The sequence below is a fragment of the Daktulosphaira vitifoliae genome, unplaced genomic scaffold (assembly GCF_025091365.1).
Source record: "Daktulosphaira vitifoliae isolate Bord-2020 unplaced genomic scaffold, ASM2509136v1 Scaffold_2, whole genome shotgun sequence".
In the NCBI taxonomy this organism is placed as follows: Eukaryota; Metazoa; Arthropoda; class Insecta; order Hemiptera; family Phylloxeridae; genus Daktulosphaira; species Daktulosphaira vitifoliae.
This window is the reverse complement of record NW_026099573.1, coordinates 10,786,811-10,795,691: the sequence shown is the minus strand read 5'-3', so window position 1 is coordinate 10,795,691 and position 8,881 is coordinate 10,786,811. Positions and strand designations below refer to the sequence as shown.

Genomic DNA, 8,881 nt, shown 5'->3' with positions numbered 1-8,881 from the left:
AGCAATTGCAATCATAACATATCAATATACTAACTAATAATAATCCTTCATTTTTTCAAACTATATTTTTCTTATTATTTATTTTATTGTAAAAAATTATTAATATAATCAAGTTGAAAACTTCATAGGTTTAGAGTATACTTGCCTCGTCCAAAGCCATCCTTTCATCATTTCTAATATCAGCCTAGAAAAATAAAAATAATAATCAAACATTTGTGATTTAATATTACTGTTGAAAATTATTTTGAATAAATTGAGTAATTTTGTGATTGTCATTGATCGCTTAATATTTGTTAGGCTTTTTCTGATTTTTAATAATGTATAGGAGGATATTTTGTTTTTTGCAAATATTTTTATAATTAATCAATTGAACTACTTTATTAATATAATTGTGTACAATATAATTCAATGATGTAACCAGACGTCTTTTTCAAGAGGAAAACGTTAGATATTTTATTTTTCATGCGAAGCTAAGAAAGTACTAATTTTACTATAATGTGCTTATTATTTTTGTATCTGTTACCACTTATTAACATCTCTTACTTGACCAAATTTTTGAACTAATTTCAAATCTGGCATTAGATTTTTTCTATCACCTCGTTTAAAGTGTATTACATTTACTATAATGTGCTTATTATTTTTGTATCTGTTACCACTTATTAACATCTCTTACTTGATCAAATTTTTGAACTAATTTCAAATCTGGCATTAGATTTTTTCTATCACCTCGTTTAAAGTGTATTACTAATTAGAAAACGTGTAAATACATATAAATATATTAATTAAATTAAAAAATCAATTTAAATTATTATTGATTTTTAATATGCTAAAGATAATCCATGCTAAATTTTTAAGTAATGTTTAACGTATTATTTTAATCCTTAAAGGTTGATTTTAATAAAAGTTTATAATTTCATTAAATTATAGACTTCAAAAATAAGTGTTGATAGAAAAGACATATTGCAAATTTGAAATCAACAAAAAAACTTGTTTAGATTAAGTATANATAAGTGTTGATAGAAAAGACATATTGCAAATTTGAAATCAACAAAAAAACTTGTTTAGATTAAGTATATTTTAGCTTCGATGCGAAGCTGAGAAGGTATTGGTTTTACTAAGATGTGTTTTTTTTGTGTCTGTTACCACTTTTTCTCAGCTCTCACTGGACCGATTTCTTTCAACGATACGTCAAAAGATCAAACATCATATCTAGTCGAAGACATTACCCCCGAAAATTCAAAACATTTCTCTCGTTCCCCGTAAATGTGGGAAATCTCCTAAAAAATTACAAATTTAAAAATCACTAATCTTCAACATTTTTTCAATTTTTTTTTATTTAAAACTGCCATAACTTTTTCAAAAATGAACAAATTAATATAAATTTTTTTATAGATGCATAATTTTTTTACTTATCATTTGATATTTTCTTTTTATAAATCTGACACTTAACCTGCCCACAGGGGGGGATTTAAAATGACAACTTTTTCAACTTTTGAAAGTATTCTGGAAATACTGACACTTTTATTTATACTTTAATTTAAAACTAATATAATATACTTTATTATGAAAAAAAAAATTCTGACTTCATATTGTCTTTACTGTGAAAATGGCCAACAAATGTTATTTTTATACGAGAATCCTCGATTTCATATTTTACATTTTTAACTTTATTATGCTATAATTTTTTGAAAAGTGTATAGAACAATACAATTTTTTCATGAGAAGTAGTATTTATATTCATCTTTCATTCGACATACTTTTTTTTTAAGTTGACCTATTTTCCTTAATACAGGGGAGGGGGGTTCAAATCTAAAAAATGCATATAGAAAATAGAACTTTTTCAGCTTAACTTTTGAAAGTGTACGGGAAAGTCTGAAACTTTTATATATATATATATTAAATTAAAGCTAATGTAATTAATTTTATTATGGAAAAAAAAATTTCGGATTTTATCTTGTCTTCACGATGAAAATAGTTACCAAATGCTATTTTAGTGTAAAAATTCTTGATTTTATTTTTTTATTTTTAACTTTATAATGTTATGACTTATTGAAAATTCAATTGTTTGATTATTAATATTATTATAGTTTAATTTAGGTGTCGAAACCGACGCCATGTCATCGCCTACAAAATGATCAACAAAATAATTATACATTCGCATATTATTTTATGCGATAACAAAACATTTGCTTTGTTTGAGAAAGAGCTGACACGACCGCAGGGTGTCAAACGTGTGACAACGTCGTGGCCGTTTCTTCCCTTTTTCATTCGCCATACTTTATCTTAATCAGGATATTAATAAGGAAATAGCAGATCATGTAGCTTTTGGAATAGTCCACCAATTTTTTAAAATTAAACACTATCCAAATATTTGCATCGAAGCGTTATTTTTGATAGTGATTATAATCACTGTCAGATATCATTATACTTGATCCAACTATGCCACGTCACCACTGTGTCGCGACCCCTCTGTGGTGGGTTTTGTTAATGATGAAAATTTATTGTAGACCGGCTTAGATCAAATTATTTTAAATTAATCACTTCAATTTCAACTTCAATTTTTATAGAAGTTTGCCTTAAAAGTATCAAAATGTATAACTACTAATAATTTCTTCATAAAATGTATAATATAAATTATTAATATCAATTTCAGAATAAGATTAAATATATTTATAACTGTAAATTACTAGTTTTTGTTCATATATTATACTTATTAATAAATNACTGTAAATTACTAGTTTTTGTTCATATATTATACTTATTAATAAATTAATTTCTAATCAGGATATAATTAAGGGAATTGGGGTTAATGTTGCTTTTGGAAATATCGACCGACTTCTTAAAATTATACACTTTGTACAGATATATAGCTCTTATATAGCGATTTAATGTAAATTACCTTTTATAGTTTATAAAACAAAATATCATAGTTATGAATTATTTTACCTCCGTAGATTTTGATGAAGATTCTGCTTTTACATTTTTGACACGCTTTTTTTTTCCGGCCAAAGATGACGTAATACATATAAATATACATATCAATAATAATATATTATAACAATGCATTTTTCGAAGTGTAATTTTTAGGATTAAATTTTACTAATGATATAAGAATATAGTATGTGCAAATAAAATATATTTTCAGACAATATCGATTATTATATAGAAGGAATTTCATTTGTTAATATTTTAAAAATAATTTGAAGCTTTTAAATTGCAATTTTATCGATATTCATATTTGAACTATCCATGACAATTCAGAAAACAATTGGACAAATATTACTCATATTCACAAAATAAAATTGAACTTGTAAAAAAAATTGTTAAAGTGAGTTCATAAGTAATTCTTAGCAAAATACTAATGTACTCTATAAAACATAAATCAATATTACTTTAAATATTTAAAACTAGTTTTTCTTTTAGCAATTATTTTCAAAATACCAAGGAATATTTTTAGCAGATGTCATTGTTATATGGTTAATACTTTATTTTAGATAATACTTTTTTAAAGAACACTTTTATCATTTCTTTTTATATCTACTTGCCTTTATTGCTCAAAACCCTCGGACCCCGATAAAATCTTGATGCTAACTAATTGACCAAACCCCAAATACGCCAGATTGGTCAAATTACCCCCACATATTATACTTTCATATTACTTTTAATATTACAATAATAATTACATATTTATAGAGAAAAAGTCAGCCAACTAAATAGATTTTTTTGTGCTGTTTTAATAATAATTTATAGTTTGTAAATTAAAATTTATTTTTTCTAATATGTAAAAAATAATTAACAGTGGAAAGTGGGATTAGTCTACGTTTGGGGCAAGTTAACAATCTTGGATTAAAAAAAATATAATAATGTATATGAACTTTTGTTGGTAGTATTTTATAATATATTAGCCAAATACTGATACATTTTCAATCCTTCAATAACTATGTTTACAGTGGAAACCGAGCAAGTTCATCTATAAAATAAGTCCAAAAATTTAATCTACAAAATTATTGTAAAATAAATTAATATTATCAATTATTGTGAGAGTTTAAGGTGCAGTTATAAGTATTTATAAATATTAATGAATCAATATTTATAAGAAATTAGGTTGTAAATAATATAATTTGTTATGATTTATGTTCGTTATTTTATTTTTATGAAAAATAATATTATAGTGCTATGTCCACCAAGAGAAGATACTACAAACAGATAAATAATCACTCTAAGCGATTTATAAGTGTCTAATTTTTTAAGTTGTTAGGTAAAACCAATATTATTCAACTAAATAATAGTATTTGATAACGGATAAAATAAGGTAATAATAATTAATATAATGTATGATAAAAAAAAGAAAAACGTTCAGATAATTTGTTCTCTATAAGTAATTGGTCTCATGAGTCAAAAATCATTTTATTTTTGGTAAAAATGTTACATTTAAAATTTTTTTACATACAATACTTTATTGAAGCGTTTCGCAATTGTATTTTTAATTATGTTCTAACGAAAAAGAGATGATGTTTCAGTGAATGGTTTTTGAAACCATCCATACGAGACTTTAAAATTTATTTTAAATAAACTCACTAATGAGTGTAACAATTTAATTTAAGGATTAAAACTTGTATAATTTTTATTTAATCGTACTTTTCGAAAAAAAAATTTTTCAAAAAAATTGCATTAAAACATTTTATTCTAAGGCGACGATAATATTCGTCAATGTAACCCAAAAAAAATGCTTCAACTCCACACTTTCTCTGAATACTGTCTGGACTTTTTTTTACTTTTTTTATTGTTAAAATATATATTAAAATAATTTGTTTGACATTATTAACATATTGCTGTCTCATTTGCAAATTTTCAATTTCATGAGCTAGATTATTTAATTTTAATCGTAGTTACACTTGTTTACACTTACTTGCTTGCATTTTATTTGAAAAAAAAATTCAATGTAAAGATATTGTTAATTTTTAAATTCCGACTTTATTAGTTCTCCACGTAAAGATATTTTTATTATTAATCCAAGTATTTTTATGATAAATATATCCATGTTACTTAGTATTTAATTTTTATAATTTTTTCTGAATATAAATAAAACGGCATGACAATATATTTGAGTTGAATCTGAGGAACTCGAAAGGCATTCTAAAAAACCTACAAAAAAAATTACAAAGGACCTTTTGTTTGTTATAATACAATAATAATATATAGAAATTTCTTCGGTGTTTATTGGAATTTAAAAATCTAAATTCATTATTATATTAAAATTCATTAAAATTATAACATTTCTAAAGGTTGAAATGACCAACATAGCTAAACACGTTTGGAATTCACGGGCACTGTGCTATAATACGAATGTTCCAAAGAAGTAGCTATTTTTAACCCCTTCTGTGGGTAGGTAAAAGATCAGAAAAAAAATTACATTCTTTTACATTCTATTGGTCCAACCGTTCTTTCATAAGAGGCTACGAGATCATCCTACGATTAACAGATTAACTTTTGATACCGTAAAATAAACATGAAATTTTTATAAAATTTATAATATTGTATAAATTTAACTAAAAACATTAAAATATGATTTTTCTTAAAATCTACTGAAAAAATTGCTGTCGTAATATATATTTTTAGATTTTTTGTACATTTACAAAAAATGTAATTTTTAGCTTCGATGCGAAGCTGAGAAGGTATTAGTTTTAATACAACGTGTTTTTTTGTGTGTCTGTTACCACTTTTTCTTTGCAATCGCCGAACCGATTTCTTTCAACGATACGTCAAAAGATCAAACGAAAAAAGATCGAAGACATTACTCTCAAAAATTGAAAAAAATTCCCTCGTAAATGGGGGAAACCTCCAAAAAAATTACTAATTTAAAAATCGCTAATTTTCGAAATTTTTTCAATTTTTTGTACTTAAAATTGCTACAACTTTTTTAAAAATAACCGAATCAATATAATTTTTTTTTATATGTGACCCTTTACCTGCCCACAAGGGGGGATTTAAAATGACAACTTTTTCACACAAAATTAACTTTTTCAACTTGACTTTTGAAAGTGTTCCGGAAATACAAATACTTTTTTATATATCTTAAATTAAAACTAATATAATATACTTTATTATGAAAAAAAAAATTCTGACTTTATTTTGTCTTCTTATGAAAACAGACATCATATTTAAAAAAAAATACGATTTTTGTAAAAAAGTTCTTATATATTTTTAACTTCATAATGCTAAAACTTTTTGAAAGATGTATGGATCAATACAATAGTTTTATGATAAATACTATTTATACAAGGTGGGTCAAAAGTTTTAACATGCGTATTGAAACTAGGATTTTTTCAATTTAATTTTTAAAAGTGGTCCGGAAATAATGTGTTACGGACAGATTATTCATTCTTTACCTACATTAACAATTAACAACTATATTAGTGCCTCATCAGCATAAACGACCCTACAATTTAACTATGAGTATGAGGGGCGCGGGTGTATATAAACCGATTACACACTTTTCTTAAATTAATTAAAAACAACAAAGGTAGTTGAGATTTTACCACGCTTGCGGCAACTTACCTTATTGATCTGATAACTTAATTCGCACAGTATTTTTGTGGTTACTAAATTAAATACTGTTATTATTTTACTTATTATTATTATTTCGGGTTGTGTACACACGCCGCCGTCGCTCACTTAACTTGGATACCACCAACATCTCTGGAGATCCAGTCAGGTTATATTTAAATAATATTAAATAGAAATAAATACTTGTTATCTTTGTTAGTTGATAGTCTATATTTATTTGGTCACGAAATCACTAACTGCCCTTTTAGTGCGATATAAATTATATAGGACCAACATTGCCCCGTTCAGGTACAGCTTAGCCAACTGTTAGGACCCTAGCGGAAAAGCACGTTGGGGTTTGGGGAAGGCGCCGTGTTCCGTTTTTACAGGATAGATCTGCCCTTAATTGTGCCGATTAGATATACATACTTGACCAACAGCGAGCAAGTATTTTTTTTAGACTGCTTTAATTTAACTCAGTACCAATTTATACTTGACGTGTATAATTATTTAATTTTGTAAATTGTATTATTGAGTACATTAATAATTTAATTATCTATTTCGCGACTAAATCCCACGAATTATATCGATATCGTACTAGCTTATCTCAAGCAATTAGCTTGAAAATCGCATATGCCTTTATATAATTACTATCCTAAGCACACCGAAAATAATCAAACAATTTGCATAAGCCAAAGCGCTTGGCAGACGTTAGGATTTAAGAACACCTAATAAACGACTTAGGACTATATTATGAAAATTTGGACACTTTAATTTTTTCAAAAGATTTATACAGTCTAATTTTTATCTCAATATGTTGATTTATATATATTTATGTTGATTTTATGTCTTCAGTTACGAGGCCAAATACAGCGATGTTCACGAGCTTCCTTTTCAAACTCATAAATTATGTAATAATCCTAACAAGACATCTAATACGTCAAGTACTTGTCAAAACTACGACAAAATTCTCAAATTTAATTTACTTGAGATGGTTAGACATTTCATTAATCTAATTTATTTAAAAGACAAAAAGCAAAAGCGCGCACTTATAAATCTAATAGGTAAATTTAATCGCTTTGCGTTCGGAAATCTCGACGAAGAGAGAGGACCTTGAAGAAATAAACAACAAACTTATTATTAAATAACTATTTGTTTAGTAAGAACGAGATAAATCTTAAAACTTTTAACTTAGTTTATAATACTTTATTTTGTATACACGTGTTGGCGTGCGCGTCGTGCCGTCCTTTACGATGACGAGTTCATCATTCAACTACTATAAAATACAATAAAAGAAACCAGTACGTACTGGGTAAAGGCGCTTATTTCATACAATAATAACATACAAAAAAAAAAAAATAGAACGAACATGCCGGCTGCCTTGCAATATTAAAAAATTTCAACACCTCATCTAAGTTAAATACATAATATAAAATAACAAAAAGATACAAAATACACACACACACACACAAATATATATATATATAATAAAAATAACAGACAAATAGAATCAAACCCCCCAAAAAATATTAAAACAATAAATAAGTAAATAATAATAATTTCTACTACATATATCCCTAAACAATTTCACTGTAAGATTTTGGACTAGGGTAAATAATTTTCTTCAAATGGTAGAGGACGTAACTGCCTTACTGCCCGTTCGTACTCGCCATCACCAGCACGCACGGTCGCTGATCAAATTATTTTATCAGGTCCCATACGCACCTGGATCACTCTTTCCAAGCGCCATTTAAGTGGAGGTAAATTTTCCTCAATAATTGAGGACCCCTTTCATTGGCCCATTTTACCCTTTCTTGTAGATACGTCAAATATTCACGACTCGAACGCTTCCACAAGTCCTGAGACAGTTATTGCACCCGCTGCCATCAATTGAGGTGATTGAAAGGAATCACCTCGTAACATTTCTTTGGGACAGCCATTAATGAGTCGCCGATAAGAAAGTGAGCAGGAGTTAAACACATTAGGTCTAAAGGACAGTAGAGAAGGGTGTTGACGGACGGGAGTTTAAACAAACCTCGACATGCATTAGTACAGTTAATTAGACAATTCCTCTATTGTTAGACACGAATATTTTAATACTTTATATAATAAATATTTCATTGATTTAATGGCGCTCTACCACAAACCACCACAATGAGGTGATGGGGCAGGTATAAACCTCTATTGAATACCCTGATTTGCATCCTCTTCTTGGAGAGCGTCTTAGTGAGTATTATAATGAGATAAATCATAAATTTCAATTAAATTCCACTGGGCTCCAACAAAAATAGACGCGTAGTCAGAATATATAGTATGAACCTTCTCACGTCGATTA

General features: G+C 26.9%; 1 protein-coding gene across 5 annotated transcripts in view; it reads right to left on the bottom strand.

Moving 5' to 3' along the window:
- LOC126897507 (uncharacterized) overlaps positions 1 to 8,881 on the bottom strand; it is a 116,896-nt gene that overhangs the window by 98,577 nt on the left and 9,438 nt on the right. The window lies entirely within an intron of this gene.